General features: G+C 39.3%; 1 non-coding gene across 1 annotated transcript; it reads left to right on the forward strand.

Annotated features, from left to right (window-relative positions):
* The first annotated feature begins 1,282 nt into the window (after positions 1-1,282).
* LOC129627491 (small nucleolar RNA SNORA61) lies at positions 1,283-1,414 on the forward strand. Its single transcript, XR_008702630.1, has one exon. It is a non-coding gene; the product is annotated as a small nucleolar RNA SNORA61 (small nucleolar RNA).
* The last annotated feature ends 7,160 nt before the right edge of the window (positions 1,415-8,574 follow it).

The raw sequence follows: 8,574 nt of genomic DNA on the forward strand, positions 1-8,574 counted from the left end.
AATGCTGCTCATGTTGCCTATGAGTGAGGAGATGCTGGTTTTTCTGCTCCTTTACCCTGGTGAAGCCCTCCCTGCTCTGAAAGATGCAAACCTCATAGATGATGATAAGGGCAGAGATACAGACTTCGTGGAGAGCTGTCAATGCTTCTCAGCACCCAGCTCAACTATGTAAAGATACCAGGAGAGGGAACATCTGCAGTTTTCCCATCCATGGTGCTGCTGTACAATTATGCTGAAGCCAAGACAACCCTTGATGCTAGAGGCAAGAGGAGAAACAATACGCTGGCAGTGTCTAGATGCTCCTTGCTGCTGCTGCTGCTAAGTCACTCCAGTCGTGTCCGACTCTGCGCGACCCCATAGATGGCAGCCCACCAGGCTCCACCGAACCTGGGATTCTCCAGGCAAAAACACTGGAGTGCGTTGCCATTTTCTTCTCCAATGTGTGAAAGTGAAGTCACTCAATCGTGTCCGACTCTCAGTGATCCCATGGACTGCAGCCTACCAGGCTCCTCCATCCATGGAATTTTCCAGGCAAGAGTACTGGAGTGGGGTGCCATTGCCTTAGCAGCTTTTAAAATAACCCTTGTGATACCTAATGCTGATTCATGCTGATGTATGGCAAAAACCATCACAATATTGTAAGGTAATTACCCTCTAATTAAACTATATATATATATATATATATATATATATATATAAAAATAACTCTGTGAGCTAGCTCTTGGTTTACATCACAATGTCTTCCCAAATTCCTTCCCAAACCATGCCTTCATGGTGGAGCTACTTATACTATTGTGGCTCCACCTCTAATTACTGGATGCATTTTGTGAAAATTAATTGATATGTCAAGTGCAGGAGAGAAATTCCTGGCTAGGGAAACTGAATCGGACATGCACAATTCAGCCACAGATGGAAACTGTTTTGAGGGCCAAAATGCCATTGAGTTGATCCATCTTCTCTCTTTGTTTTGTCCCTCTACAAATTCTAGAATCCCTTGGAATTTCTCCTAAATGTTGCAATGTAATTCTTTTTATTTATATTCCTTAATTTTTATGCCTTTTATATCTCCAATAATCATTTTGATTAAATGTCCCTGACCCCCTTTACCCTCACTCAAAAGTCTTGGATCTGCCCAGGGTGAGGAGTAGAACATGAAGTCAGTGCACACATGACTACACTTTTGCATTTTATACTAAGAGCATGCTTTACTTTAATAATCAAGAAAACAAGTAATATGTTATCAAGAAAATAATCATAAGGTAAAAATTTAAAAATAAATTAAAGCCTCCAGTGCCCTTTCCCATCGGATCTGAATTCCGGTCTCAGTGGTCATATTAATATAAGGAGAAATAGTAGCACGGAAGCTGTGCTCATAGTATCTGCTATATAGCATGTGGGCTAATTTCAAACAAGGTAAAAATAATATAATTAAATTTTAAAAAATAAGTACATATTAAGATGGCTGGCATTTTCCTCAGAATTAGAAATAAATATAATTTTATATACATATGATACAATGAAAGTCTTTTATACACAGATATGTGAATGTAGACTATGCCTAAATAATCAAATAAAAATTAAAGAAAGCTTTTCTTAAGTTTATATGTCTACAGAAAGTATTTTGAAGTAATCTTTTATTGATGACTTCCTACATAATTCCCAAGACTATTACTTATGGAAAAACAGATATTCCCTTTTCTTTTTAAATGCTATCTATCTTTTAAGAATATTTACCTGGTGTCAAAATGAGAGTCCAGAGATTTATAGTAATTATTAATCTCTTTGAAATAATCATGAAATATTTTCCCTGAATCCAATAAAATATTGATACTTAGTGATAGAACTGGAATGCAGTTGTTTTATTTCCGTACTCAATTGAGAAAGCAGGGGAATTTGGGAGGGATTTTATTGTTATTATTATTATTATTTTCATAGTATTTCAGAAAACAACCTTAGTTTTCTATTTCCCCCATGCTCTGTGATCTTTCCTGCTACCAAAACATGCTACAGAAAGCTTTCTTAGCATCTCTTATCTCATAATGCAACCTTCAAGAGGAGAAAGAATTTTCTTTAACAATTTCAGAAACATTCTTATCATTTCCGGATAGAATTTTAGAACTATGAAAATTTGTCTAACTGAATTTCAGCTAGTCAGCTTAACCTCCAGTCATGTTGGCCAAAACCTACTTAAGTGTTTGTTATTTTATGTCTAAAACTATGCATCAGTTCAGTTCAGTCACTAAATTGTGACAGACTCTTTGAGATCCCATGGGCTGCAGCACACCAGGCTTCCCTGTCCTTCACCAACTCCCAGAGCTTACTCAAACTCATGTCCATTGAGTCGGTGATGCCATCCAACCATCTTATCCTCTGTTGACCCCTTCTCCTCCCACCTTCAATCTTTCCCAGCGTCAGGGTTTTTCCAGTGAGTCAGTTCTTCACATCAGGTGGCCAAAGTATTGGAGCTTCAGCTTCAGCATCAGTCCTTCCAAAGAATATTCAGGACTGATTTCCTTTAGGATGGACTGGTTGGATCTCCTTGCAGTCCAAGGGACTCTCAAGAGTCTACACCAACACCACAGTTCAAAAGCATCAATTCTCCAATGCTCAGTTTTCTTTATGGGCCAACTCTCACATACATACATGACTACTGGAAATCCATAGCTTTGATAGATGGACCTTTGTAGACAAAGTAATGTCTCTGCTTTTTAATATGGTGTCTAGGTTGATCATAGCCTTTCTTCCAAGGACCAAGTATCTTTTAATTTCATGGCTGCAGTCACCATCTGCAGTGATTGTGGACCCCAAGAAAATAAAGTCTCTCTCTGTTTGCCTTGCTTCCCCATCTATTTGCCATGTAGTGATGGGACTGGATGCCATGATCTTCGTTTTCTGAATGTTGAGCTTTAAGCCAACTTTTTCACTCTCCACTTTCACTTTCATCAAGAGGCTTTTTAGTTCCTCTTCACTTTCTGCCATAAGGGTGGTGTCATCTGCATATCTGAGGTTATTGATATTTCTCCCAGCAATCTTGATTCCACCTTGTGCTTCACCCAGCCCATACATATATATTCTCTGTTTTTGGTGCTTTATATTGTATCTTCATATTAAACAATTTTTAAATGAATTTTCCAGGTAATGGCAACTTCCTTTCTATTTCCTAAATATTCCGCATACTGTAGTCCTTATAGCTGATTTTGCATTAATATCACTACACTAAGTTGTTCTCAAACTTTTATATAGATCACCTGTCTGTTGGGGGATAAATTCATTTCACTGAAGCAAATACCAGGTCACATTTTCTATTTAACATTGTAAAAATGCTTAGGGACATGTTAAATGAAGTTCCATAAAGCCGCAATTGCATATTGCCTATCAGGGTAGAGTTTAAAAGCTAATTACATATTCATCGATGCTTAGTTGCTGAACCATAGAAACACCTAAATAAGCAATTTGTAGTTATCCAATGTGAAATAGTCATCCTATTAACACTTAATTCAAAGCATAGAAAAAGTGTCTTTCCTAAAAACCAAAGATAAAATAGAAACAAATGTTTTCTATAACAGCTAATGGAGCCCAGTGCAGTGAAACTAACGAAGGGAGTGTGTTTTCTACTAACTGTTCTGTTTTCCTATTCACCAGAAAATTATACATAAAATTACAGAGATTCTTGCTAGGAATTTACAAACCACCTGTTTTTATTTCCATTAACATTTTTTCTTAAACCTCTTTTCATTTCTTCAATCTTTATATTAAAGCAGAAATACCTTTATCTTTCAGAAACTTGAAAATAATCTACTTAAGAATCTTATTTTTCCACCTCTAATTCTTTCTGATGGGTGTTATCTGAATTCAAGAATATTCCTAATACAACATTGTCACTTATAAAGCAAGGATCCTGGGAGTTTTATTTGGCTGTCTTCATTTGAAGAATTTGTGTTTTGTGTATCCTGGTCTCAATGCAAAGTTAATTCCCCAATCATCACTTCTGTGTAAGCTCAGAATAGACAGAACTGTACCATGTAAATTAGTGGTTGCACAGTACCTAGTGCAAGGCCTTGACTTCAAGTGCTTAACTGATACCCCTCAAAAATGTATCTTTTTCCCCAAAGATTGGAAGAGATATCCATATTAAAATTGAATAACTCTGAATACAAAGAAAAGGAAAAATGAAACTACAGTGAGAACAGAAGCAGATTATATCAATTCATGTCCCAATTCTACTTTGTACCAGCCATCAACAATGCTCTGTGATCTTGCAAGAAGTTGAGATTCTCTGAACCTCAGGGATTTGTTTTTATTGTATTTTCTAAAAGCACTATACCTATCAATGGGGGCTTCCCACGTGGCAAGGTGGTAAAGAATCTGCCTCTAATGCAGGAGACACAAAAGACGCATGTTTGATACCTGGGTCTGGAAGATCCCTGCAAAAGGGAATGGCATCTCATTCACAAGGTCGCAGAAAGTCGGACACAACTGAGCACATATACACACATATCTATCAATATAACAAATTTGAAATTTTAAAAGCTGGCTGCTGGTTACCATTTGAGAAACAAAGTTGCCTACTTTATTAAGTCTCTATGAGCAACTTAGTCATCTTCAGCCTACCCAGTAACCTACAGGGCTGAAAAAACAGTGCCACAATTATGTTAAACTTCAGAAAAAGATTTCTGCAGAGACCCGCAGTCCCTATTAACTGCAGGCTAGCCATAGATCTTCAGTTCTCTCCAGAATTGAAGAGTATGAGTCACTGGGAAAAGTTATTGAGAGAACAGGATGCATCTGTTCAAATCTTCTTCCTATTAGTTACTAGTATCTGCTTCTTAATCCATCTTATCCTGTATATCAGTCATAAAACTGGACAAGCATCAGTAAAATTCAGCATAAAAGCAAATACACCTCCACTCTCACATAGATGTACAAAAAATGCACATTCTCTTTATTTTTTTTTAGAATGCCTTTGGCACTAGTGGTAAAAAAAAAAAACCAGTCTGCCAATGTAGAGGATGGAAGAGATGGAGAGTCCATCCCCAGGTTGAGAAGATCTACTGGAGAAAGGACTGGTTACCCACTTCAATATTCTTGCCTGGAGAATCCCATGGACAGAGGAGCCTGGCAGGCTACAGTCCATGGGGTTGCAAAGAGTCTGACACAACTAAAGTGACTTAGCATGTACACATGCATATCTTTCTCAAAAACCCTCAAAACCTCTGTAATAGAGAAGGAAGACCACATTTAATCTGTCTAATCTCTAAATACTAGCCTGATGCAATAATTTAAATAGTGTTCTTACACAAAATATGCAATCACCCATATTTCACATTTTCTTCTCTCCTGGCACAGGTTTGTGGCTCACGCGACCTCATAGAGAAAAAGGAAAGAAAATCTTGCATCCTTGGGCTGTCCTCTGATTCCTTTGGTTTCCATGGTGATGTTTTGTTCCACTGGTTGCTGTTCATCCTGCTGGGAAAAAGCTAGCAGCCTGTATAAACTCCTGATCCACATTTTCTTGTCTTGGTGAGGACCTGAAATCTTGGCCCACCTGCATTCCAGACCTCAGCTTTATTTTAACCCCATGCAGTCTTATCCCCAGCAGTCTGAGTAAATCAATATTTCTGATGCCTGTAACTCATTTTTGAGACACCAGTGTGCTGAGGTACACAGCTCTGTATTAATAGAATACAGAAGATCTTCATATTTGAGAAGAAAATGGCAACCTATTCCAGTATTCTTGCCTGGGAAATCCCACTGACAGAGGAGTCTGGTAGTCTGCAATCCATGGGGTTGCAAAGAGTCAGACATGACTGAGAACACACACACAGATTTTCACATATGAAAAGGCTTTCAAGTCTATTGTCAAATATTGAATGTTTTGCTGTTTTGAATGTTTTTCAACCTCATTGTAGCAATTTATTTTCACTCTCATGCCCACCTCATCCCTCCTCCAGAGGGATGCTATAAACTTTCTAAGGTGTGTGTGCTCAGTCGCTTCAGTCATTTCCAACTCGTTGTGACTCCCTAGACTATAGCCCATCAAGCTCTTCTGTCCTTGAGATTTTCCTAGCAAGAATACTGGTGTGGGTTGCCATGCCTTCCTCCAGGGGATCTTCCCAATTCAGGGCTCAAACCCGTGTCTCCTGCATCTGCTGCACTGCAGGCATTTTCTTTACCCACTGAGCCACCAGGGAAACCCAGACTTGCTAAGGAAAACATCAAATAGTGGAAGGCAAAAGGGAAAAGCATACAGATATTTTAGTTAAAAATATAAAAATAATGGAAGGACCTATAAATAAATTCAACATGTTTCACCTCTCTTTTCCAGTTCATTCACTAGTTCACAGAAGAAAGTGCAGAGAGGAGGAGAAGGGATGAACAGTCCCCATATGCTACATCAAGAGAGAACACCAACAATGGCCTGAGCTGGCAAGTGACTGAATCAGCCTGGCCAGGAGAGTAAGTTTTTCAGAGTTCCCCAATACTGGATAGCAAAATCCCTGCAAACATCCCTGTATTTCTAAAATTGTTTTTTCAAATTATTTGCAAGAATCACTGATCTGAAAAGTGTGTGTGTGCGCGCACGCACATGCGTGCGTGTGCGTGAATGCTAAGTAGCTTCAGTTGTGTCCAACTCTTTGCAACCCCATGGTCTGGAGCCTGCCAGGCTCCTCTATCCACCAGATTCTTCAGGCAAGAATACTGTAGTGGGTTGCCATGCCCAGTTCCATGGGGATCTTCCCGAACAAGGGATCAAACCCGCATCTCTTAAGTCTCCTGCACTGGCAGGCAGGTTCTTTACCATTAGCATCACCTGGGAAGCCCCCAGATCATCTTAATTGGTCTTATAGGTATTTTTTTGTTGCTCTTTGTCCCTTTCTTGCTGACCCTGGAATTCCTTCACATGCTGTTCCATTGTTGGTTGTAGAGCTCAGAACATGAGAAAAATGATAAATACCATTCTCTGTATCTACCATACATTGTGTGCAGCTATATTTCCCATGAATGAATTGTGAGTGTGGCATTTTAGAGTACTTCTGAATTTTTCTTTATTGTCTTCTATTTTCTTTATATTTTTTGTGTCTATTGCTTTCAGAAAGTCATATGAACATCTTTTTCAATATTTTTTATTAATAAAGCTATTGTCAACATATGTTTTAAGGACAAAAACTGTGTTGATATTGTTTTATTTTCTAAATGTACATTTAGTCTGATTTTGATCGATTATTTATCTTATACTGAGCTTTGACCTCTGGGAGTAAGGTAATAAATATTCAAATTGTGTTCCAAACTGTCTTAAGCCCCTTGCACATAACTATCCTTGTAGAAACATCAGTGAAACATTTTCAGCCCCATGGCTATTACAATAAAGCATGAATCAACGAGTACAGAGCTTTCTCCTTTGGGTGTATTAGTTTTCGAGGACTATAATAGCAAAGCACTGTAGGCTGGGTGGCTTAAACAAGAGAAATTTACTGTCTCACAGTTTTGGAGGCTATACGTTCAAGATCAAGTTGTTGCCAGAGTTTGTTCCTTCTGGAAACTGTGAGGGGGAATCTGTCCCCTTGCCTTTCTCTTAGCTTCTGATGATTGGCTGGCAATCTTTGTTGGCTTTTATATCTCTGCCTTCATCTTCATGTGGTGTTCTCTCTGTGTCCATTTCTCTTTGGCTAAATGGCCCCCTCATAATGAGGATACCAATCATATTGGATTAAGGCTCACCCTAATAACATCATCTTAACGGGTTACTTTGGCAACAACTCTATTTCCAAATAAGGTCCCATTGTGAGGTTCAGGGACTGGGACTTCAATGTGTGAATTTGGGTGAACATGATGGTGGCCCAGATGGGAAAAACTTTGGCTGCAATGCAGGAAACCTGAGTTTGATCCCTGGGTCAGGAAGATCCCCTGGAGAAGGGAATGGCTACCCACTCCAGTATTCTTGTCTGGAAAATCCCATGGTCAGAAGAGCCTGATGGGCTAGAGTTCATGGGGTCTCAAAGACTAAGAATGTTTCAAGGAGGCAAAAACTGCAAAACATATACAAAGGTTGTTATTAGAGACACAGCACAATGTATGGGAAAGCACACAGAGAAACAGTTTATTCTGTCAGAGGCAAGACAGAGCTACGCATCCGCAGAGGAGTGCAGGCGTTTTGAGTGAAGAGTGCTGTAAAGAGGCGATTTACATCACTTTTAAGGACACCCCTTCAGGGTCTTTGTTTGCATTTGGCCAATTAACTTGTTTCTATCTCCACACCCGAATGGTCCTGGGAGCCTCCCCAAGATGTATGTACAACTTTTTTCTAAGATAGATCTCACCCACTGCAGAGGCCTATGGGTACATGTCCACACTTATTATGGGATGATGCCCCCTCCCTTCTTGACACCCAAGTAGCCTGCCCATGCATGTGCAGACAGGGAAGTCTTCCTTGATCTCAGGAGTGAGCACCTTATTTCTGCTTTAGCAGAGCTCAACTTTTACCACTAGCCTTGTCCTTGGAGTGTCTGGGTGAGAACAAAGCTTAAATTTTACTCACTTGATAAATACCAGGTGTCCATCCCAGGGTCTCATCTA

Source organism: Bubalus kerabau, chromosome 14 (assembly GCF_029407905.1).
Source record: "Bubalus kerabau isolate K-KA32 ecotype Philippines breed swamp buffalo chromosome 14, PCC_UOA_SB_1v2, whole genome shotgun sequence".
NCBI lineage: Eukaryota > Metazoa > Chordata > Mammalia > Artiodactyla > Bovidae > Bubalus > Bubalus kerabau.